Source organism: Euprymna scolopes, chromosome 5 (assembly GCF_053919585.1).
Source record: "Euprymna scolopes isolate OS-2025 chromosome 5, ASM5391958v1, whole genome shotgun sequence".
In the NCBI taxonomy this organism is placed as follows: domain Eukaryota; kingdom Metazoa; phylum Mollusca; class Cephalopoda; order Sepiida; family Sepiolidae; genus Euprymna; species Euprymna scolopes.
The window spans coordinates 58,713,221-58,740,328 of record NC_136486.1 but is presented as its reverse complement, the minus strand read 5'-3'; the positions used below and the strand labels follow the sequence as shown (position 1 = coordinate 58,740,328).

Here is a 27,108-nt window from a genome sequence, read left to right as displayed (position 1 = left end):
CTTCCTCCCATGTTTTCCTGCACTTTAACCTCTGAACTGAACCTACTAAGTCAACTGTTCTACATCTACTAACCAAAGAACTCATCTGTTCTTTCAATGTGACGATACCATCGAAATCTAATCTTCTACACATATCTCTCTATATTATCCAGATTTAATCTTTCTCTGGATAATTATCACCCTCCAACAGTAAGATGTGACACAAGGGTTGAAAAGTGGATTGAAAAGCCAGCGCCTTAGAGGAAAAAAAATCTTTAGTCTGCAAAAAACGCATGGGCAGCCCCGTCAGCATTCTTCACTAGGAGTGCCTTTCTGAACTTTTATTAAAATGTAAAAATTAAAAAAAAAAAAAACAGAAGTATCCGAATTTTCACAAAGGACTTTCATTCCCATGTAGTCCTCTTTACATAAAAATAAATTAAACTAAATATAGCCCACATAATCTATCCTCCCGCTTGATAGTTGTGTTTCAAAATTCATAATGATCGGTTAATTAGTTTAGGAATGCATCTTATACATAGAAATACATAAGCACTTACAGATATCTACTTTGAAGATTTCGAGACTGTTTTTACAAGTGTATATTTACTAGCACTTACCGCATTATAGAAATAAATCCATAATTTTAGATGTTGCCAAAAATAGAGCTGATGTACGGTTCAGCTGGGTAGCCGCAGCCACTATCGTTTCTACTACTCGACTGCGTACAACTCCTGAACTGAACACAGCCGTGATGTGGCAACAGACATCAGACTTAATCGTTTTAAAATGCTTTTTTTTCTTCTTCTGCGTCAGGACAGTTGAGTCGCTTTTACTATGCTTGGTAATAATACATTATTTGCAAGCAAAAACAAAAAGTGATGTATGTAGCTTGCCAGCTCAGTCGTATCTTATCTAATACTCTAAGGTAGATATAATTCCATCTTTTCTTTCTCTCTCTTTCACACGTACACACACACACACACACACACACACACACACACACACATATACAGCAGTGTTCAAAACTAAGGGACAAAATTTTAAAACCTGATATTCAAAACTAAATTTTAATTTTAAATTTTAAAACCTAATATTCAAAACTAAATTTTAAAACCTAATATTCAAAACTAAGGGACAAAATTTTAAAACCTAATATTTGTGAAAAGGTGAAATTTTAAAACCTAATATTTGTGAAAAGGTGAAAAGCTGAAATTTTGACAACTGGTAGTCGTTATCATCCACGATAACATAACTAAAATTTGAATCATTTGCAAAGGATAGAAAAAGAATTATAACAATTATTTATTTATGTTCAAAATAGGAACGTCCAAAAGTAAGGGATAAAATTGAGAAAAACAATGTAAACAGTATGCTATATCCAAATTGTTTGATTTCCTCTAAAGAATAAGTTTCACTTAGTCATTTGTAAACGTTGCATCAGCCGGAACCGTAGCAAAATGCCAAAAATTTGATTACTGTGAGATAAGCTATTGTGAAGCTACACAAGGAAAAGCACACTACCTAAATAATATTCCTGGAGAACCAAGTGCAAAAGAGATTCAGACAATTGCACTTAAGGGAACAGCGAGGATACTAAAAAGAGCTCTCGGTTGGTTTCAATAAAAAAGCGGAGCAATGTTGGCAGCTGGTTTGGCTTCCCCATGCCCAGCATTACAATCTTCAAAGGAAGAAAAATAAAAAAAATTAGAGAGATTTCAGAGAAAGTGAAACGTTCCAAGAGTGTTGCAAGCAGGGTTCTTAAATCCTACAATGATACTGACAAAATAGTTAATGCTTTTAAAACCGGCAGACCGCGTAAAACTTCGGCAAGAGAAGATTGAATAATGCAGCATATGTCACTAAAGGATCGTTTTAAACTTGCACAGACATTACTATATATGTTTCTAATGAATTCATGGAGGAAAGATACAGGATTAACATTCAAATGTCAGTGTTTTTTTTATGAATGAAACGGTTCCATAATTGTGCCGAAGGTTTTTGTTTTGAAAAACTGATTAGTAAGGTGAATAAAATCTTAACAAAAGAGAATAATGCAGCCTATGTCATTAAAGGAGCATTTTAAGTCTTTCACAGAGATGAAGTGTTATGAATAGTAACTTATGTGTTAATGTGTCAAGACAGACTCTTTCTAGACGACTGCAAGTAATAGGGGCGTTTAATCGAACCCCAGGGAAGAAACCACTTGTTAGTTCGAAGAATAAGAAGAGATTAGAGTTTGCAAACAGATATGTAATTTGGACGTATGAAAATTGGGCAAAAGTATTTTTCCGTGGTGAAAGCAAGTTTAATTTATTTGGAAATGATGGAAAAACAATGTAAAGAGACGCATTGGTGAAAGATTAAGTGCAAAGTGTACTAAGAAAACTGTCAACTTTGGGGAGCGGAAGCGCCATGGTATTTGGAATGTTTTCTAACAAAGGTTCAACTTGTGTAAAACCGCAGATCTATAAAAAACATTGTTCAAGATCACGTCGTGCCAATCATACAGAGTAAAGGTTTCGATAGGGCTACCTTTATACAAGACTAGCATTGCCCGGGTGTTTGGATGTGTCTGTTGAACAAAAAAAAATGTGGAAGTAGGAAGGCAGGCTCGAACCCGTACCGCGAAGGAGGAAAAGAACGGGATAAAAACCTAACGTTTATGCTGTTACGACTACCGCCAAACCGGAAGTGACATTTTTAATATTAAAGCTAGACAATCTAAAGGAGAGGATAACTTTAAAAAATATCGGCGAAACTAGTGACCCCCCCTGTAGATAAGTGCCTAGTTGAAGGGGAAGGTTTTAATGTTTTTAGCCAATTTTTCGATATTTGTCGTATGAAAGGTCGAACTTCAAAACGATACTGATCTTGGTAAAATCTGTCGCCTCTATTGAAAGTTTTAGGGATAGATGCAAACATGCATACATGCATACATTTCTATATTGGTAACTAAATATGTCACTAAAGGATCGTTTTAAACTTGCACAGACATTACTATATATGTTTCTAATGAATTCATGGAGGAAAGATCCAGGATTAACATTCAAATGTTAGTGTTTTTTTATGAATGAAACGGTTCCATAATTGTGCCGAAGGTTTTTGTTTTGAAAAACTGATTGGTAAGGTGAATAAAATCTTAACCCTTAGAATGCAACTTTCGTTTATTTACAAATGCTCTGTTGTTGTATGTTTCCAATCGTTGAGCTTTTACCTTGAAAAGTTGGTCTATATAAAGAATAGAAAGTCTATGCAAAAACGTTTTTCTGATATGTATACCAAATTAAAAGATAAGGTATAAATGTTACAAGGAACTTTATTGTATGATCGGATCAATAAAAACGAAAATGAGAAAACAAAGTAGAAAAAAGGTCTCTTTAGGCCATTGCATTTCGAAGCTAAATACTTCTCATCATAAGAGGAGAATAACCGGCATTATACAAATATAAGGATATACAAACAAAAACTGACTAGTATATATATATAGTATATATAGTATGTGTGACCATATGAGTCACCCATGAAGCTCGAGTTAAGTTGTTTGAATGAGGAAAAGTATGTTTGCACAGCCAGTTAAATATAAATAAATAGAAAGAGAATATCCAAACTCAGTCTTTTTTTTTTTTTTTGCTCTCTCTCTCTCTCTCTCTCTCTCTCTCTCTCTCTCTCTCTCTCTCTCTCTCCAGTTATGGATTGTGGTGATATTCTTCTGTTAATAATGAACTTTTCCAATCTTTATATTTTACCAATCTATGGTCCCCACCCCCTTGTCAAACTTTTACAAAAAAAAACACTCGACTAGCTACAACCACTATATATCATTTCCCCCACTCTCTATCTGTGCCTAAATCTAAACGTAGATTCCATGAACAAAGCTTCTTTCCTAAAACTGCCCATCTTTAGAACATTGTTCCACTGGCCTGCTTCTCGGTTGAATACAACAGGGTAACCTTCAACTCCAATGTAAACAATTTCTTGTTAACCCGTCCCCATAAATAATCAAATTCTACCCAATTTACACCATTAACGATTACTGCACTACCACATTACATTCATTTAACCTTTATCCACGAGTGGCCTTCGGGCCTTGATAAGTGGTGACTCTCAGGTAAAAAAAAATTAACTTACACTGATTGTTAATAAAAGATAGAGCAGTGGAAATAGGAGAAGTGAGAGTGATAACATATAAAAAGTAATTTACAATGCGAAAGGGTGAGAGTGGTCGATAGTGAATTAATTGCAACTAACGGGAAAAATTAAAATGCAAGTTTTTCAATCACATCTCAATCAATATCTATCATGTATTTTGTGTGATCAAATTATATAGGGGAAAATAGCCTTTAGGAAGCTAATATTAATTCAGCTTTATATATATATATATATATATATATATATATATATATATATATATATATACAAGCAGGGAGACCCGACATTGCAAGGAAATGAATGAGGATCAACGAATGTTTCACCCTCCCATATTTTATTGTCATCAAAATCGGTAAAATCGCCCATCAATCCTACCTCCACTTATTTAGTCTACAATACAATGTAACCTACATTGCACTGTAGAGAACCTACTGTTATTTAAAATCCTTGTTTCACTGAAAAATAAGCATAAATCTGAAGCCGTCAAAGGAAGATACCTCTTATAACTTTCACAATATCAAAATCTCTGTCAACATTGATAATTCGGTACTCTTGCATAATTTTATCTGAATTCTCGTGATTTCCCGTGTCAATCATCGGTGTCAGCCGAGCATTGTTCAAATGTTGAAACGCTAATTCGGCTTTAAAAAGGTTTTTTTTTGTTTTGTTTTTTATGCTTTTTAGTAATTTTTTATTTTATGATTCGTTATTTTTAATGATTTATTTAATTTGAATATTTTTTTGTACTTCAATTTCTGGGAGTTTGCTTAGCCAATGAAAAAGCGATATGTAAATGAAAGCAGACGACATTCGAATTGGAAGAAATCGACTGAACCCCAAAAAAGCTGACAAATAACTATATTTTCAGACTCGCCAAACAGAAAAAATGACAGGCGAGGAAATAAATCTGTGCATGCTAGAAAAACAAATGAAAACTCCGATGCAGACAATATTGTCAGGAAAAGAAATTGCTTTCCCGGGAGCTTCTGGCTACATATTTACTTGAATTTATGTGGAGACAAAAATTTGGAAACGATCCTTTTGTCTCCATCATAAATCACGTTTCCGAAAGCTACCCGGTTGGGGGGAGGGGCTTCCTTCCATTTCCTCTACCCCATCACCTCTCCTTTTGCTGTCGATGGCCGATCAACAGTCGACCGAAGTAAAAGATTCCTAAGTAAATATCCTCATCTCAAGAAAGTTCTTCGGCCGGCAATTAAAAACTGTTAAAAAAAAAAAAAAAATCACTATTTCTTGAAAAAACAAAATGTATTTCTATTTCTGTGTAACCCCCCCCCCCTCCAAAAAGAAAACAAAAACAAGAAAAAGCCTGACTGAACAAAAAGTCTTGAAAATAAAATAAAAAACAAGAAAAAAAAAATACGGTTAAAGAAAAATAAAAACATTGTACTTACACCTAACATTTATACGGGTAAACAACTTTTACTTGATGATAACATTTTTTAAATAACTTGCTGTTGATAAATATTTTGCAGAAAAAATAAAAAATAAAATAAAAAACATAAATTAAATAAACATATTTGCTTTTTTTAAGGTAGGTGTTTTGTTATTTTTTGATTATTTGTATTTATTTTTTTATTTATTTTTTTTTTTTTTTGCTTTTTTCCTTAGTCTGCGTCCGTTACGCTGCTCGGCTGACACCGATGATTGCCGGTCTCGCCCGATCCGGGCTTGACGGGAAATCACGAGAATTCGGGTCAAATTATGCAAGAGTACCGATAATCCTAACACGGACTTTACAGGCACCTTGTAAATTGCAACTTCTAAGATAAAAATCAAATAAATGAAAAATAAATCTATCCTCATTATCTTGTTATATATCCTAATTATCCAATTGACATGATATGTTTACATACATTCGAACTAATGTAGCAAAACAAATTTGTCATACAATAAAGAAACTTTCTTCCAAAATGCAATTATTTCAAATGGGCCCAACTGGTGAGGTCCTCAAAAGTGTAAAAGAAAACAAAAACTGTTTTTAAACAGTTGTTGGCTTAAGAATTACTCAGCGATCATTATTGGTATCATATCTAAGTTATCTCCCCTTGATTATACTAAACAACGAAAGAATGCACTCTCTTGTGTCAGAAGTCAAAAATACATCCAATTCTACTCACATGAAGGATATATAATCGAATATGTAAGCACCAGGTCATTAGACTCAGTTTGATTGGCTTTCCATCTTTGCATAGTTTTATTCCGGTAGTTAGCCATAAAGGCTCCCAGAACATTATCACATTATTAACAAAGTAAGTTACATCAACTCCATCATTCATGCCTTTCTCTCTCTCTCTCTCTCTCTCTCTCTTTTATGACCCCAGCAACACATATTCTTATCGATTGTTTTGGAATATCAGTATATTCTTTCACTTATTAATTATGCCTACATTTTCACCTCTTTATGCATTATGTCTCGTATATCCCTTTTACATTTGTCTTCAACAAGCTACGTGATAAGAAATGTATATATGTGAATCCAACTGACTCTTTATCAGTTTCCTTTTTTACCTGTTTATTCTGATCTTCTTATTTGTATTCAAGAAATCACAACATTCAAAATGGCACCCACAAACGTTGACAATCACATGCGTCACTAAATACATTAAAATCAGAATATTCGATATTTATTAACATGGTCATTAGTCTCAAGGCAGCAAATAAATCTTTGCAACTGACATGATGCCATTACCTCACCTCTCATACTATCCTTTGCCATAACATACAGGAAAAGCGTATTGAATTAAAGAAGCCAATTTGCGACACAGATAAACTTTATCTGCCACATTCTGATTGATGTATTTAACAGAAGCCGATGTTTTTTCCTTCTTTTTTTTTAAACTTTATTGCTACAATTTATTGATACTCATGCAGAATACGGATCGTACAAAAACCGATGCTTCATCAGTATATTCCGGCAGGTTATGTAAACCACGATAAGATGTTAAAACGCCTAACCAATGAAATTGCAGCAGCTGACAATTGGCAAGTGTGATGGAAATATATAGTGGTGTAACGTTGTCTGTGGACTAACACACGTTGTGTGCAGTTTCAGTCGCAAAGGAGACCAAGATAAAGAATAGGAAATAACTCCAACTCGCTGGTTCTTTGTAGCAACCATATTTATTTTCTCATTGGTACAACCGTGACGCCACCCACGTGATCTAGAACATTCTCCACACCTTTCACGAGCTCTCAACCGTTATCTCATCTCTCCTAAGATCTTTCTCTTTTTTTTATGGCGTCATTTCTGATGCATTTACATACGCACATCTGTGTCATGTTACAGTGGAAAATTCAGTTAAGTCAATATCTCCCAACCCACACAAGGTTAAAACGGCATAAGTCTAGTATCCTCTATGCATGCACAAATATACATTTATATGGTTAAGTGCATTTATTTGTAAAGTTTTGATATCCGTGTGTCCTCAGGTCAAATAGTAACAAATACCCCTAGAGCAAAATATTTTTAGTTTCGATTATAGCTGATGGTACTCGAGTCATATTTTTTTAAAACTTTTGAAATAATTACTATGTATACGGTACAATATAATAATCAATAGAAAATTGACTCTATAATACTAAATACGAAATCTGTATAAATTAAAATATTATATTTAAGCCTATTTTATTACTGGGCAACGCCGGGCGGCTTGCTGGTATGTATAGTGAGAGAGTGATGCAAAAATTTGGATCCATATACAAGCTGCTGTTAGGAATTTTTTAATTTTTAATATAATTTTAATAATTTATCATTTATAATTTCATTTATTATCTTGCCTAGGTGATATTACATTAATATGTGATATTTGAGGTTTCCAAAGCATTGGTGCCCCATCAAATTTTGCAACTGATGTGTGCAGATATTTGGATCCCATATTGACAGAAAAATGAATTGAAAGGCCACCAAAATCTCTGGATTTAAGTCTTTTGGATTTTTATCTCATGGGAGTATCTTACATCAGTGGTTTTTGCTAAGAACTTTATAGACATTAGAAAATAGCACCACACAAAAAATTCAAACCGTAAGAAATGAAAACTATTAAATTAAGAGAGAACAAAATGGACTTAAAACTTTGTGTTCAAAAATGTACAAAGATCTCCAATTTCATGAAGGTTCTGGAAACAAATGAATATCAATTAAAGCGTTTATTGTATATAGCAATTAGTGATATGACGATTCCAATATTTTTTCTCGATTCCAATACAATTACCGATTCCGTAATACATTATCGATTCCGATACGATTACAGATTCCGATTCTTTATAAATCTCTTAATATTTATAAAAATGCATATTTTTCCCCAATTACTGTAAAAACGCACTTTAAATGTGCAGATATTTTCCAAAACGAAGAAAAACACTTGCAGAGGGGGGGGGGTAGACTTTAGTTTAATTGGTTGTTTAAAATCGCCAAAAATTCATCATTTTATCATTACTATAAGCAGCATAAGATTTTGATTTAAACAAAATCAAATAAAAAAGACATTTAAAAGAATCGTTTTTGGCATCGGAAAATAAACACTATGTTTTCCGATACCGATTCTGATACACCCATAAGTTCCGATTTTCCCGATTCTGATTTCGATTAATTGTCCCAACACTAATAGTAATATAATAAATTGTTTATGGGTTCAAACTTTTGTACCGCCCTGTATACATATATAATATTTTAGACTTTAGAGTGGCCATTCACTTTACTATATAAATTTGACATAGTATGATAACCTAGTTTTTCATCACATAGCATAAGATGGAACAAATACTAATTTTTTTACTTTCCAAGATGGCCGCTATTTTTAAATTTAAACAATTTTAGTTTCAAAACTAGTTCTATATATTATTGCAATTCATGTTTTCTTTTTTGTCCCACTCAAACTTAGTTTATTGTTATGTTTAATGAAGAAGGTGCTGCTTTTGTTTTCTGACGAAAAAACAATAGGCAAGGCCATATTTTTTCTTTATATTTCCATTGACAACATGAGGGAAGAAGGTAACATTTTACCCATTGTTTTTTGTTTTTTTTTAGTTTAAGATTTTATTTTCCATTACTGTTAAAATAGTTAAATATTTAAGATCTTGGCTAACTGTTTTTCCTTAAATATTTCAACAAAATGAATAAGTTTACAGGAGAGAAAAAAAAATGTACATATTTATTTTAACGCATTTTTAAAAGTGTATATATAGACATCGAACAACCCAACCTTTCCATATGCACACATGTTTGTCCTTCCCGACATGGGTAGGATTCAAAAACTGTCCTCTTTTTCGTACGATCTATGACTTTTTCTTTTCTTGCATTTTTACTTCAATTATCCTGAAGATGTCCTCTGGAATAAGGACGAAACGTTGATTATTTTAATAATTTCATTCGGTTTTTCTATTTTTCTCAAAACATATATATATATATATATATATATATATATATATATAAAAGTGAAAGTGTCTGTGTGTGTTTGGCTGTGTACATTTCCCTAGGCAATAACTCTGTCAATTTGCAGTCTACAGACTTGAAATTTGATATACAGGGTACTGAAATTTGGGAAAATCGATGTGATCGGTTTTTGGCCAGAAATTGGGCGATTAAGGGGTCAAAGTTTAACGATTTGACCTTTGAGAACTCTACCAAACTCCTCCGACAATTTTGGGTCTAAACACTTGAAATTTTAGATATAGGTTCCTTGGACATGGATCTAGCTTAATAACTTGATTTGAGCCCAAAACAATAAATTTTAAAGGGTCATAATAGGGGTCAAAGTTTTTAAAAAAATTGACCGCTTTTTTTTTTTTCAATATACACCTCCAAATACCCGGGCAACGCCGGGCTCCCATGCTAGTATATCTATAAAAGTGAAAGTGTCTGTCTGTGTGTGTGTCTATGTGTGTACATTTCCCTACGCAATAACTCTGTCAATTTGCAGTCTACAGACTTGAAATTTGATATACAGAGTACTGAGATTTCGGCCAGAAATTTGGCTGTTAAGGGGTCAAAGTTCAACGATTTGACCTTTGAGAACTCTACCAAACTCCTCCGACAATTTTGGGTCTAAACACTTGAAATTTTAGATATAGCTTCCTTGGACATGGATCTAACTGAATAACTTGATTTGAGTCCAAAACAATAAATTTTAAGGGGTCATAATAGGGGTCAAAGTTTAAAAAAATTGACCGCTTTTTTTTTTTTTTTTTTTTTAACATACACCTTCAAATACTCGGGCAACGCCGGGCACCCATGCTAGTATATATATATATATATATATATATATATATATATATATATATAATATATATATATTCAAGTTTCACAGTAGTACGCTCCCTCCTCTCCATGTTAAAAATGGCTTTCTAAAATAATAAACGTTAATATTTCAACACTATCCGTATTTTGCGTAGTACTTAATTTTTCAACCCTTTCATAATATTTTTTTATTATTCAAGTGATTATCAATCCATCTGGTTTTAAACCTTATCCTCGAATGGATTCTGGCCTTGATAAAAAAATTTCTACTAAAGAGGTACCATGTAAACGTTATGAAAAAAAAAAAAAAAAGTGGTTTATACTAGGAGGAGAGTAAAAGTAATAACAATGAAAGGGTAGGAGGATAATGAATCAAGGGGAGGTAACTCTGATTTACTTAAAAATTGTTAATGTTTTGTATTATTTAATCTTTCATTGAATTTGTTTCGGCGGAATGTCTGCGTTTTTCAGATATTTACGACAGAATAATTATTTTATGTCTGAAAACATTAACTAAAATGAGAAAGAAGTGGCTTTCTGCTGTATAATCGACATCTAAAACAACCGCAAATGTTTTAAATGTAAAAAAAAAAGAAATGCTACTATCTACTTTCTACCTAATCAACAGGAACGAATCGGAATTTAATTTCTAAATACCAAAAATATCCATTTGATTGTAAATATATTTCTTATCAGATGGAACTGTAAGTGTGAAAATTGTTTTTTATTTGCCTTTAAAAATCGATTAATTATTTTTTTAATGTATGTATTTGTACTTATATAAAAATGGCAAAATGTCATACTATCTTCCTTCTTTTGCTTAAGAAATCGGTGGTTGAAAAATATAAATTAAAGATATATTTAATTTTACATGTTTTGTATATAAAAAAAGTATTAAGTGGAGAAATTTATTTAATCTTATATATATATACGCACACACACACACACACAATCAGAAATGACTGAGGCAAATTCTTTTTCTGCTTAGTTTGTCATAGATCGATATCCAATATCAGGTCAAATTTTACCCTTTGCCCCCATGATCTCAATGGAAGAAATTAAAATGAAATTTTATTTTTATTGTAATTTCACGTTAACAGACTAAAAACACCACGAAATTTTTTAATAAATAGAATAATTTAGAATTTAATGTGGGGGTTCATTTTATCATATTGGTATAATGTAAAAACGATCATCGATTTTCTAACCAGAAGCTCTTGTCCATAGTTAAGCACGGAGAAGCATTATTTTGGTATTTGAGAAATAGCCGATCATTTATAGCCGAATAGCCGAAAAGTGGTTACCCGTTTCTCTTATATTATGTGATCAGTAAGTGGGTGATCATTTCACCGGTGTCAGTTGTTTATATAGTAAATTTTCGTTCTAAAATGTTAAATATTTTATTTTTAAATTGAAAGAAAGGTAATTTTATAGAATAACTGCTAAATTTATCGAATGTTTTTTTGTGTGTGTGTAGTAGTTTTGTTTTTATTTTTATTTATTTATTTTGAGTAACTTGAAAGCCCCCCCCCCTTCTCCGTTATGTTCCTTTAAATCCTAACCCGACTACTTGTGCAAAATACGGACCGAGCTGAAATAATATTATTTAGAAACCTATTCTTAACATGGAAGGCGGTCTTTTTGGTATTTTTTACGACTTGTCCCAACATAGTATAAACACCCCCAACCTCCCCATATTAAAAAAGAATGGTTTTCGAGGTTGGAGTGCTTGATCCGAAAACCATTTTTTACATGGGGAGATTGGGAGTGCTTAATCCGAAAGCCGTTCTTGACATGGGAAGGTTGGAGGTGTTTATACATATATACTGGGAAAGGTCGTAAAAAATACCGTCATTTTTTTTCTATTATATACTTTCGCTTATCAATTTCATAAACAGATGGACGTAACGGAAGAATGGGCGACCAAAACCGGTGTCAGTTGAAAATCGCTTACTGATATAAAATTGTTCCGCTTCGAAACCGGACTTCCTGTTTTTAGTTTCATTTCGTTAACAGCTATGTTTAAGAGATTTTTGTTGTTGTTTTTTTTTAGTTACACCAAAAGTATTATTATTTTTTTTTTTTTTTTAAATTTTTATTACATTTTCACCCCAAACAAGGCAAATTGCCACTTTGGTGTAGGGGGCTACTATCAGGGGCAACAACTACTGGGGTACTATGTAGGGATTTGGGCAGCAAGATGTCGGTTCACGTTACACTTGAACTTCTGCACGTCAGTACTGTTGGGGAAGCAGGGACCTGGAATGGAATTCCAAAGTCTGGCGGTTCTGGGGAAGAAACTATTGGAGTAGAAAGATCTTTTACATCTAGGGATCTCTACAGTGGGGGTGGGATTTAGCAGCCTGTCGGGTTTGTCGAGGGTGCTCGCGTCGTGGGGGCACAAGTGATTGCAGTTCGTCAGAGCATTCACCACTAAAATACTTGTAGAAAAGGCAGAGGGATGCAACATTTCGTCTATGGGACAGAGGCTGAAGCTTAGATGCCAGTTCAGGGCCTATCAGGTTTGCGACTCTCTTTTGAACCTTGTCAAGGAGCGAGAGACTAGTAGCAGATGCACCAGCCTAAATGTGACAGCAATACTCCATTCATGGGCGAATGGTGGCCTTATAGAAGTACAGGATACTTTCGGATGTTAGTAGTTGTCTCTAGCACGGTAGAGAGAGCCCACCTTTCTTGCAGCGGCCCTGGCAATGCCTTCAATGTAATTGTTCCAACTCATGTTTCCTGTGAACGTTAGGCCAAGGAGTTTGAAAGATGTACTCTCAGATAAAGAGTCGTTGGCCATTGCTATAGGTAGTAGAGAGGGTTTCTTGTAATTATTGAATGAAACTAGTTTTGCTTAAAAAACGTTTCAATAAATAAATAAATGTTTACACACACACACACACAAAACAAAATAAATAAATTATCGGGTAAATGTGTAATTTAGCGGCGTAAATTATTTGACAAAGGAAAATTTATAAAAACTTTATTTTTTTAGGTACTAGTGCAGAGAGTGATCCGCGCTATTTTTTAAATCGTATTTCCAAGTTTAATTAAAGTTTTATGATAAGTTTTTTTTATTCAATTGTAAGGTTGAAGTATAGAATAGGTACAAAACACCCTCCCCTCCCCATGTTAAGAATGGCTTTTTAAATAATAATGTTATTATTTATGCCGGATCACTCTCTGCACTAGTACCATCTTTTATATAAAACACATTATTAAACCCGAAGGCTGAAATAAAACCAGAAAAAAATTCATTTTTATTATTTTTAAGCCGCTATATTGCTTTCAAAATTTGGCCTTTTTAAGGTTTGACAAATTGGTCTTTTTAAAGCCAAATTTGGCCTTTTTTTACTGTCTTTCATTACAATATATATATATATATATATATATATATATATATATATATATATATATGTATATATATATATACTCGGGTTTTTTATATTTAAAAGTAATGGACTAATGAATTCAACGAGGTTGTTCGATAGTGCTCAATAAAAAGAGCTGATAATACTTGTTTATTGTTATATAAACATGCTCACATCCCGCTGCTACAAATAACCACTTGTTTCAATCAAACAACAGATATCATTAGGCAGCGACTTGACTATTCAAAAGTTCACTGCCTGATGATATCTGTTGTTTGATTGAAACAAGTGGTTATTTGTAGCAGCGGGATGTGAGCATGTTTATATAACAATAAACAAGTATATATATATATGACGGCCTAAAACGAAATGAAAGAACATAAAAAAGGCCAATCTGTCAAACCTTAGAAAAGGCTAAATTATAAAAAAACGGTGCTAATGCAGAGTGATCCGCGCTATTTTTTTAAATCGTATTTCCGAGTTTAATTAAAGTGTTATGATATGTTTTTCTTATTCAGTTGTAAGGTTAAAGTACAGAATAGGTTAAAAACACCCTCCCCCTCCCCAGGTTAAGAATGGCTTTTTAAATAATAACATCATTATTTCAGCACGGATCAATAAGTGCATGCATGAGTACCAAAAAAACAATATGGTGGATCAATTGTCGCACATTTAGTCTTATAAAAATCATGGAAAAATAATAAAATGAAATTTTGGGGAGCTTTATTTCAGCCTTAGGGTCTAATAATGTGTTTTATATAAAAATAAATTATTTTTATAATTTTTTGTCTGTTAAATAATTTACGCAGCTAAATTACACATTTGCCAATTATCGGATAACACTCTTCTTCGCTCAAATAAAGTATTGGTACCTGTATAGTTTAATCAAAACATTAAAAAGATGAAAATATTTTTTAAGAAAAGTTATATTGTACGTATTTGTTATGGAATAAAGTTTGGTGCAAGTCTATAAATGATGATTTTTGGAATATGACATTTTCATGCATTGACAAGTATGTACATTATAAAGATTTTTTTCAGATTTTTTATGGTAAAAAAGATTACTTCTGGACCATTTATAGACTTGCACCTAAAGTTTTCATAAAAAAAACAGAAAAAACGGCACTTCTGTACAATAGTGGCATGAATCGACTGAGACGAGTTATCGATCCCTGTTCTTTGAATGAGAAACGCCCTCTAGAGCCGTTCTGTGAACCTCAAATATAAACAAGTGTCTCTGAAAACACAAAAATATATAATAGTGAAATAAATAATACAAAAATATAGGAAAAGTGAAACATTTATAGATTGTTTTTTAGAATTATTTGTTTTTTTTTTCTGTAAGATTGTATGAAATATAGCAACATATAATTATTTTTTGTTTTTGTTTTTCCACAGTAAGATTGTATAAAAATGAATCAAAATATAATTTTAGTTTGTCAATGTAGCAAAATATAATTAAAAAAACATGAAACATTTATAGAGATTTTTGCACAAACTTTTTTATCGACCCCTGTTCTTTGAATGAAAAACACTCTCTATCGGACGTTCTTGAAACTAAAATACACACATGCGCCTCATGACACAGTTGTACAGAAGTGCCAAAAAATCACTTAAATTGATCAGGTAATTATATATATATTTTTTTTTCACAAAGGAAAATCAAACTTTAATGAGATCAATCGTATCGCGGCCATCTGGTTTTTCGCGAATGTAGAGGTGGGGGGGGCGACAAAGTTTGTTAAAATTTGACGAGATTATTTTGAAACATGGGCAGAAAACATAATGAGATAAATATTTTAGTTTTTTCACTTATTTTACACTTTCTCTGTCCTTTTTTTTAATCCTTTTTTTTCATTTTCACTTTTTTCGTTTAAAGACAATCCCCTCCTTGTACCCGGAAACAGGCAAATAGCGAGGATACGATCGATCTCATTAAAATTTGATTTTCCTCTGAAAAAAAAAAAAAAAAAAAAAAAAAAACTACTTGATCAAATTAAGTGATCTTTTGTGTGTGTGTGTGTGTGTGTGTGTGTGTGAAAACTTTATTCTATAAGAAGTACGTACAGTATAACTTTAATATTTTCATTTTTTTTAATGTCTTGATTAAACTGTACAAGTACCTCATTCTGCAATTTTAGGGCAGTTAATCCAAGTTTTCAGCACTAGTTGGTAGCCCCCTTTTTAGACAGGAATATTCACCGGTCACGTGAGAGAGTTGCTATTTTTCTTGATGGTGGTCACAAAGTGGATGTTCAATTTAGTAGAACATGTAGCAGTTGACACTCGCTAAAACACAGACAGAAGCTACTTCTCACGATTCGAGATTTGGCTTGTCCAATCACAAGCCAGCTCTTCATCATGTGACAGGATATATGAAAGGTAAAATCTGAAACCCTCTTCCTCTTTCTTGCTGCTCTGCTAAACAGCACACATCGCCGGGGGGGCTTCGGCCCTCGGACGAACGTGAGTACAACAAGCTAACAATGGCTCTCTTCTCACTACCATTTATTTCCACGTGCGGTATCCAAACGAACATTCTTTATCATGCTAAAGAACATACACCGACACATACCCACGCCAATACATTAACACACTGAAGACTTTGTCCTTTCTTTCTCCTTTAACCGGTTTCCTTCATACTGATGGCTACAAGCTATAAACACGTGTAAACGAAACTGAACTATTTTCTACATCAACCAGCTGGCGATATATTAATTCTATCTTTACACAAGAACACTTCAACCTACTAAGCCATTTCTCTCTCTTGTACACTCTACTAACGAAGATAACAAATAAAGTTTGTTTATTAATATAGAATGAGACTCCATTGCGTTGTCCCTTATCTCTATAAAAGTTATAATTGAAAACTGATTCCCGATGATAAAAGTCATAAAAAGTGTTTTTTCAAATTATTTTTTTAATCTGAAAGTTAAGTCTTTAATCGGTGAGATTAACTGGTAAAAAGTTTGAAAATGTGATAATTGGGGAATTTAGAGGTGGGAGGGGGCAATCTCGTAGATATCGGCCCCATAAAATTTGAATTTAACATGAAAATCCCATTTAAAGGATAAATTCAAGCTACGTCCCCCCCATATTGACAAACGCTTTCTGCGGACCTATCAGATTAACAGGTCAGGACTGAATAATCCCTTCAGTTTTTATTAATTTTTATCATTTTCCATCACGAAATAGTCTTGTTTTGGATGCTTATTCAAATTAGCACTTATGGCAACAATTAAAAATAAAGAAAATACAGAACGAAAATGTCATATTCCAAAAGTTATGTAAATCAATCAAGTTTTTTTTTTTTAACTAAGAAAATCCAAATGTGTGATTTTTAGCAATTTTACTACTAAACTGTATTGAACATAAGACTGTTTTTTTTTTTTTTTTTACCTCTCGACTTCGATTTGAGTTGTCTCCCCCTTATTTTATCGGATTTCCAGATGACTGACGAAAACACTATGACTCGCTTTGTTGTAAAATTTGATTTTCTTGAATAAAAAAAACTACTTGATCAAATTACGTAATTTTTGGAATATAATATCTAAGTTCTGTAATGAGTACGTACATCATATAGAGTTTTCTGTATTTTCTTTACTTTTAATTGCCGCCATAAGTGCCAATTTGAATAAGCACCTTGCTTTGTGTTAAAAACAAATTGACGATCACTTTTCATGTGGCTGTGTGTCTCTTGCTTTTGCATGATTGCATTTTTTATTTTTATGATCAAGCAATCTATTGAAATTAAAAAAAAAAAAAATCAGCAGCATAAATGGAAAATGAAGTTCTGTGAAATCGCCATTTTTTTAATCAAATCAATCGATTACTTGCTCTAGATGGGGACTCACCATAGTGTATCGGGAGAAACTTCACAGATCTCCTCACAGTGATTTAGTCCAAAATACATTGTAGTTGATATTGCACTGTAGAGAATAAAATTATTTTATATAATGACTAGAATTAAAGTTTAAAATTTAAAAATCGAGTATCACGGTGCAATTGTGCTCTAGACAGAAATATTCACTTCAAACGCGCTCCTTTCTTAACAAACTGTTGATTTATATGCTTGGTCTTTCTTGTGTGGTGATATAACTTCTCAAATAAACTTGTGATGTTAGACTGTATAAAAGTGGATTTTTTTGATTTTCTATGCTTATCGAATGCATTCCCATACAAAACCTACATAAGAACACTCTTAGACACATGAAGCACTTTTGAGTGAAATTTTTAAAAAGTCTATCCAGCTTTTTTGGAGTTCATAGGGAACAAACTCACGCGCACACACACACAGTTACTTTTATATAATAGATAGATTATTATTTTAGTCTCAAGGCATATCTTCTCTTTATCCTAAATGACACAAAGAGAAGCTGCATTTATAAGTACTTTTCAATATTAATGGAGAAGAGGAGCCTTGAGCAGCACAATCTGGACAAAGCCAATCTCCAAAAGTCTCTTCCTTAGAGACTCCCACATAGTTAAAGTGGTAGAATCTATTACATCCATTACAACATATTACTGGGGCAAAAAAACCATCATTTTTAATAGAAAAAGTGGGACCGAAATAAGGCATGATCTGTGGAAGAAACTTCCCTAATTTCTAAGGAATATAAATAATTTAGGGAATGGATCTGTCCACAACCATCCCTTAATATGAGACAAAGAATCTTTGGTTCGGTTTGGCATCTTTATGAGGGGCGTGCAATAAGTAATGCCCCTGACCCACTTCCAGTTGTCTGATCTAGCTGAAATTTTGCATGTGCAATGATTTATATCTCTACGGGTTATGTGGCAAATTACAGCTCTGAACGTATTGTGGTTTCTGTTTTACAGGTGTTTGAACTGAGTCAGGTGTGAAATGAAGCCTGTTGAATGTCGAGCATTGTTCCAGTTTTTGTATTTGAAAGCACGCACACCACAGGAGACTTTTGATGAAATGAAAGAAACTTATGGTGATAATGCCCCATCAAGAGACCTTGTAAAACGCTGGCATCGTGAATTCAAACATGGCCGGAAGTCTGTGGAAATAGCTCCCAGACCTGGTCGTCCATCTTAGTTCTGCCATTGATGAGGCATCTGTCTGTCAAGTTGAAGCTGCCATTTTGGAAAATCAGCGCATTACTATTCGCCAAATAGCCCAAGATGTCAAAATTAGTACAGGGTCTGTGGAAACTATCATTTATGACTATTCGCATATGCATAAGGTGTCTGCCAGATGGATTCCCAGGTTGCTCACACCATTCCAGAAGCGAGAACACGTTGAGTGCTTGAGGATGAATTTGGAGATGTGCCAAGAAGATGAATTAAAGTTTTTTAAAAGACTGATTACACATATGATCCAGAGACCAAATCCTAGTCAATGCAGTGGAAGCACTTGGACTCACCACCTCCAAAAAAGGCAAGGGTGCAGCCCTCCGCTAGCAAGGGCATGCTCACAGTCTTCTGGGACCAGGACAGAGTAGTGATGACAGATTTCTTGGCAAAGGGTACCACAATTACAGGAACCTATTATGCTTCACTTTTGAGGAAATTAAAAGAAGCTATCAAAATCAAGAGGTGGGGCAAGATCAGCAAAGGTACCCTCCTCCTGCAGGACAACACTCCAGTCCACAACTTGCATGTCGCCAGATCAGAAGCACGGGCTGAAATCCTTCCCCATCCTCCCTACTCTCTTGACCTTGCACCCTCTGACTTTCACCTCTTCCCATCCATGAAGTTGTTTTTGAAAGGAAAGCGTTTCCCAGATGATGCAGCCTTGATTTCTGAAGTCACGTTGTGGTTAGAGGATCAACCTGGGGTTTTCTAAAAATCGGTATCCAGAGCTGCATCAAACGATGGGAGAAATGCATAACTCGGGGTGGTTCCTATGTAGAGAAAAGCTAATAACTGTGCCAAGTTTCGTTGCTCTCCTGCTATAGGAAGTAGGTCAGGGGCATTATTTATTGCACCCCCCTCGTACCAAAACAATATTACAGACTGATATTTTCTCTGTGCGATGACTTATCAGAATGAGGAATGGTGCCGTGAGTAAGAGACATGAACTCATCAGAAACAAATACTACAGACAATACTATACCTGATGCAAAGAAACATGTAGACACACCAACGCACAACAACCTGAAAAATGCCAGCAAACGCAAACAAGTACTCACATTGGGCAGCAAAATATATATTTTGACATTTTCTCCATTAGCTTTCACTTAATAATGTCCAGTAAAATCTACCCCAACCTGCAGGAAAGAACAAACAAAATTAACTCTATGTACAGGCACCTTAAATGGTAAGGAATTTATCCTTTTGCATACAGGGCAAGGTTAGATTACAACCATTACAGACTGTCTTCCTTAGGGACCCAGAATCCGATTAACCGTCTTTGTTGAGATTGTGCCTAAATGGCAATGATTCAGATGAGCTTCCTTAATGATTAGTTTTGTCAGCTGATGATGCTTCCCAACAGGATCGGGTGCTTCAACTGATAAGGATAAATATCTGAATCCTGAATATGACTTGAACATCGAATTAAACCTTCATCATCCAAGAACAAAACAAGACTAAGGGCACCTGACAGCTGCTCAGAGAACTTTTCCCTTTGCATTTCTGACAAGACGAACAATTTAGCTCTATTGGCAGTGTCCGTCTGATAGTTTCAATTTGCCAATGAATACTAAAACATTCTTTTAAACATTTATCACATTAGTCAATGATGAAAAGTTAGATATCTCCAAAGGCAGGCATCTGTCAGAAGTATCTTTTATATACAAACAGTAAATAATTCTCCTATTAGTGCTGTTAAGACGCAGATGGGGCAGTCGGCTATTCAATGTTGGCTTGCCTTACCCAATTAGGGTCATAGATCCATAAATCATGAAACTGGCAGAACTTTGAGGAAATACCTCAAGTAAGTAAGTTCATTGTAAAAACATATTTGTAAATTAGTTTAGTGTTAAATTCATTCTTTAACTCCTGCCATTTTTTAAATATCCTTAGCATGGTTTTATTTCAACAAAAATACTGCCCTTAGAAGATTTCTGATTGAGGACCCAAGATGAAACAACTTGAAATGAGATGTAGGGACTTAATAACAACTTGATTCATTGATATCAAAATATTAGGAACAACTTTACAGGCCAAGAATATAGTTAAAGTTTCCATAGTGGGTAGCGACTTCTTTTTGAGAGGAGCCATCTTGATCTTTTCAAAAAACATTCCTCTGTTTAGCATGCAGACAAAAGCCATAAGCTTCCTTCAGAGCATCACAGAAACACATGAAATTAGTAGGAACACTTTGCTTTAAGATCTTTCACCTCACTTAACCGATTTTAATATCCACTAATTGTTATGGAGCTTCTCTAGAACTTTCTGATTCCATGAGAATTTTCTATAGATTACTAATAAAAATTTTTCACTAAATAATAACAGTAGATTTATGGGGCCATAAACATGACACCAACAGATTATCAAATGCCTTTTTCGATGCCTTTTTCGGAATTCTTACTATAAAATTTCTTTTATGTTTCTTTCACTGAAGTTTTCAAGTTGGATTTTTTTTTAGAAAAACCACTTATAACCTTTTAATAACCTCACCATGTTATTAAGTGACCTTTTTTCTTTAAAACGATACTATTTTTATATACTTAGAGACTCACAATATGAAGCGCAACAAATTTGGAAAACATCAACATTTTTTTTGTGTAAAAAATAAAGCGACATTTACCAAAATTAGAGGCATAACTTGAAAAAACTATTAAAGACACAAGAAAAAGAATTAATATATCTATAAAGACAAAAGATTACATTTTATTTAAATCAAAACCATATCAAAATAACCCAAAAAACAAACAAGATATCGCAAGTTGAAGTTAAGGGAAATTTTACTTTATTTACTAGTTTTCCCACCTAAACTAAGCCAGTTTGGGATACCTAATAACAGTGAGTCACAAGGGCAAAGGATCATAGGTCTTTGAAAACTGCGCTAAAATACTCTGCTTAGTATCAATATCAAAATCAACCGCCAGGAGCGCAAGGTTCTCCGAATCTTGCTGTGGGACATAAAGGTATTCCAGCACTTTTTTCTTTCAACATAGGAAGGGGAAAGGAAGCACTCCCATCTTCAATCATTTCCTCCTACAAACTGTCATTATTAGAGTTACAAGATTGCAAGTCAAATCCAGGTCACGAACAGGACAATAGACTTGAGTGACTCAAAATCACTATTGGTCTTGGCCAGAGTGTCGATGTAAAAATTATTGGGAAGAACAGTAGATACTTCATCATGTCAACTTTTCAGTATGATATTTGAGTATGAAACTTGAGATGAATAGACTGGAATTAAAGCCAAAGATAATATATTTATATCTGAAGGTATGTAGACAATCGCCATCCTTCAGGAAAAAACAAAACTGATTTTCATCCTTTTCAGTTCTTAGACAGACTTGTAAAAATGAGAGATCTCACAGACACATAATCGTTCTTCCTAAATGCTACTAACAAGTTTAAAAACTTGGCAGTCAAATTAACTCCAGAATAAGTAGCATCATTCAGAGAAATACCTCCTTTTAAAAGAATTGAAAAATGGACAAATTGTATTGGTGAGACTTGTACACCTTGTTTAATGACAAGGTGATAGGGGACCCAACAAGTTTTCAAAGTCTTCCCATGAAACCTGGATGAGTTCTGTGATGTTCATTTTTTCTTAGTCTTCATATAGTCCTTTCTTTTCTAGAGAATCCACCACTCTCTCTAAAATCTTCAAAGAAGGGGCATAATTTGACTCAACCAGAGATACTTTGTTCTCATCCCAAGGCAGATGAATGTGGTACTTCCCCTTCCTCAGAAAAATAGTTTCCTTAAAAACCTTAATTTTGCCCTCATCATAGGACAACAAATCGAAATTCCTGTCTATTCCAATTGAGATAAGAGGGGGAAAAAAAACTCAATTCTACGTTCGACGGAGGATTTCTCAAAAATTGGTCCCCAAGGATCCGTAAGCGAAGAGACAGGATTCAATACTCTTCCAATAAGGTAGCATGAACATTTAGGTAAATTGCAGATTGACTGAGTGGAGAAAGGTTAATAACTGGTGTGGCTTCCCTTTCTCCAAACCTTTCCTCAAAAAACAAATTATTAGTCCAAAGGAAATGATTCTATTTGTAGTCTGCCAAGCAGATCCATTTTCAGATATTTAATTAAATGAAAAACCTTAAGATGCTGAATGAGATCAAAATATATAATACTAGCAGGGGGGGTACCCGGCGTTGCCCGGGTGTTTTTCGGTGTGTGTGGTCGGGCGGGGGGTGGGGGCTGTTAATGAAAACATAAGAATAAGCGAAGTAAAAAAAAACAAAAAAAGAAAACGCGAAACAGAAAAACGAACATTAAAAAATCTGAAAAAATACCCCCCCCCCCCCAAAAAAAAAAAAACACGTGTAAAATGGCTTAAATAACCCTGCTTTCAATATTAAAATTTAAAAAATCGGGGAAAAAAAAAGACATCTCACACCACGATTCAAACCCAAAACCCTTAGATAATGAGGCCGCGCTCTAAGCAACTGAGCTAAGACGACGTCGACGAAATTGTGTCGCTTTTTCAAATATTTAAAGTAAATCAGATTCCGATGTCGTATGATGCATGCGTAGAACCGAACTCGTCATGAGAGAACGGTTTTTGTTGACCCCCCCCCTGTAGAAAACTGCTGATTTTAGGGTGAAAAAATTAATGTTTTTGGCTAATTTTTCGATATTTGTTGGACGAAGGTTGGAAGTTTAAAATGATACCGATCTGGCAAAAATCCGTGACCCGTGTCAAAAGTTTTCCCCGAGACATACAAACACACATACATACATACAAACATAAATGATGATTGCAACGTCTCTTGTCAGACGAGTGTCACTCTCTCAGACATTTAAAATCCATGAGCCCAAATGCCTGAGAGAGTATCTATACAAATATGATGTTACAGAGTCTTAGCTTTGTACGACAGCTAAGTCTCTCTCTCGGTTCAAAATGTTGAGATCCAGCAACAAGCAAGAGCAAGATAGCCAGCAACAAATTAAACTGCAGACCAGCTTAATGCGGGTAATGGTCTTCCGCTTTATGGTTTTTTAAATCAGAGATTTGTTTCTCCTAGAAAGGTTGCCTTCACCACGGCTTACGGGAGCCCTTTCCACCCCAATACACATTCACTCACACACAAATATACACGGTGCTAGTTGGCCGTTGACCCAGAAAAAGAGTTCATTCGCCCTTTGGAAGGTCTTGTTTTTAATCCTTCAGGGAGACTAGCCGCCCTCCTCACCAAACAAGTCTAGTGGGGGAACCAGTTTAGTCGCCGGTGACCCGACCATGAGGCAGGTAGTACTGGGTTACATGGTACCAGTAGCACATGACATGACCTGACATATACACACACATACATACATACATACATACATACAAACACACATTTTCGCTTTTATATATATAGATTATCTAAGGTAGCATGGTTCAAGTTATCATAGCCTGGACTTAGACGGAATGCTGCTCTCTTATATTAGCCACAATCTCTGGAAAGCGAGAGATTTTAAGTTTAAACCATCGGTAAATGATGCAGTAAAGGAAAAGAGCTTCTGTAACTCCAGTTTTAAAGACTCTTTGAGTTGATGAAGATGTATAGTCTTGGTACCTATAAATTTACTTATAGGCATATTAACAGTTTTTAAGTGATATCCTCTCAAGACCATAATATTTTGTATATGACACTGGGAGAAAACGGGACCGAGTCCATTTCAGGCACATTGCCGAAAAAATGCAACCTAGATCCACAAGAACCACACGAGTAGAGGGATTCCTTTATCAGCAGGCAATTTACATAGATCAAGCTCCTCAGTGCGTTTAAGCTTCGAACCGTAAGATTGGAACCTAGAACAATCCTGCACTCTATTGTCATAATTATTATGTTGTTATGTCCAAGAAGTGCTGTTAAACGCACAAGGAGTCGGCGAACTCTTCTTTGTTAGCTTTTGTATTGCGTATTCGCTTTAAAAGTATGAAAATTTGTAATAAAGCTCTTGGAAGCATCATTAGGAAATTAAAAACTTTGCAGTTTATGAGTAACATCAAGAAAAGCATGACTGGAAATGAAGGATAAATTTGAGAGAAAGAAGGATAAATACCTGACTTGAGATAGGTTACTTTTGTAGTCAATTTCTAAAAGCCATCCTATGCATGCCAGCTTGTAAAATTGATGCTAAATAAATATGATAGAAAAGTATAATACTCGGCTAGTTAAATAATCTGATTAAAAATGTTATTCCTGGCATCTAAAAACATTTTTGTGTACTAGCAGGCTACCTGGCATTGCTAGTCACAAAATACGTTTATAACATGCAAGTTTCATAATTATTATTAGCCAATTATTGTACCCAATATATAGTAGTGCTAAAGTTAAAAAAAAAATTAAATATGACTTTGGTGCCATCAGCTAGAATTGAAACCAAGATGTATAGCTCTCCAGTGTTATTCGTTATCATCTGAGCTTAGTTCAAACGCATATAAAACCTTAAAAAAATAACATTGTTTAAAGTATAAAATGTATATTTGCACATGCATAGAAGTAACATGTTTAGTTGACTTCTGCCTGCCAAGTTCCAATATTTAAAAATTTTGACTCCTCAGTAGCTATTTTTACTGGCTTAAAACAAAATCAAGTTTGTTCCACAGGTCCAAATCCCTTATATATATCAAGTTTCAAGTCTGTAGACCAAAAATTGACAGAGTAGAGACCATTCCGTATACACGGAATAATCACGTTGACACACCGGTTCTCGCCAGATCAACAAAGTTAAGCAACATTGAGCCTGGCCAGTACCAGATGGGTGACCATTTGGGAAGGCGAGGTGGTGTATGTACCGTGAGGTAAAATACCAGGTTGAGAAACTGGTGGAGTCTATCTTTCTCTCAAGGGTAGATGGGACTCTCTTAAGCTGTGGTAGGTACCCCATCTAATGATGGCGTCATGATAAAAAATACCCTTGATAGCCCTGGCAAAGCATCGAGTATTCAGCTACCAACAAGATTTGAATTACACTACAAACTCGTGTAGTGAGTTCAATCTCGGCTGCGGCCATGCTGGATGGATGGAGAGATCATTCCACATACAGACAAACAGGGTTACTTACTTTAAAGAGAGAGAGAGATGTGCATATGATCTCTGTAAAAAGAAAGGCTAGAGAATCTACATAAAAATTAAAAGTGTATTTATGAGTAAATTTTTGGGGGACGGGGGAAGACATTGGACGTAATTCCGAATCTCTAAGTGGCCCTTCAAGGGAACTGTGGAGTAATCCCTGTCCCCTTAACACTTCAAATATATGCTATTTGGGAGAAATATAAATAATGTAAAAAATGTTTCCAGGAAGACACTGAAAGTGGTTTTAAATCTCTGTGTCCCTCCTCAAGCAATTTGGATATAATAGAATCGCATTTTTATTTTTAGGAGAATTAGCATAGGGCGCAGAGCTCCAATAAGTATCCATTGTGTACTTATATATATATATTTTTTTTTAAACCGACATTATGCTTGCTTTTAATAAGACCATTCCTAAATCCATGGCTTGAACAAGTAAAGCTCAGGTGCGCGCGCGTGTGCGTGTGTGTAACACAGTGGCATTCCCTTGACTAAAGAAAAAAAAAATGAGGTGTTGGAGGATAGTCAGTCACGTGACTCAATTTCATCATATACTGCAACGGAAAGGCACGGCTTCCGAAATCGATGACCGTTTACACATTACTAGTGAATACATTGGCTTCTCCCACTGCAGAAAAAAAAAAAAAAAAGAAAGAAAAAAAAAAACTGGATGAGTATGCAATTTGTTGTAACCGGAACAGAATCGGACTCATTGGCATTCCCGGGAGGGAGGGAGGGAGGACAATCGACGATAAGCTCAAATCCTCTTGTTTTGAAGAAATGAGTAATGTCTTGGAGGATGCCTCCCTGGATATCAGCAGTCATACATCACTCCTATCCAAGATCTCTACATTATTTAATTTTACACTTTTAAATAATAAAAAAAAAGACGAACAGAGGGCTACTAATTTTTTTTTATTATTATTTTTTTCTTTCTTTTGTCTAAAAAATGATTTTTAGTCTCTTAGATGTTTGTATTATCGATAAACTATTTATTTGTACACATAAAGATTTGTTTTACTATACACGTAGATTCAAAAAAGTTGTCAAAAAACAAATATATATATAAATAAATGTTCTCAAAGGCACGATAAGTTACTTTTCTACCTAACTGGATCAGTTTTTAATGTTTTTATTTAATGTAAAATACTGTTAGTAACCCACCCAATAT

General features: G+C 34.3%; 1 protein-coding gene across 5 annotated transcripts in view; it reads left to right on the top strand.

Annotated features, from left to right (window-relative positions):
• The window catches only part of LOC145276810 (uncharacterized), a 468,903-nt gene that overhangs the window by 408,397 nt on the left and 33,398 nt on the right, over positions 1 to 27,108 (top strand). Inside the window, exon 1 of one of the 5 annotated variants that reach the window (XM_080128137.1) lies at positions 10,781 to 11,094. The exons of the other annotated variants lie outside the window; for them this stretch is intronic. The gene's annotated coding sequence lies outside the window, so the exon portion shown is untranslated. Of the gene's footprint in view, positions 1 to 10,780; positions 11,095 to 27,108 lie in introns of those variants that run through there. 5 annotated transcript variants of the gene reach the window in all.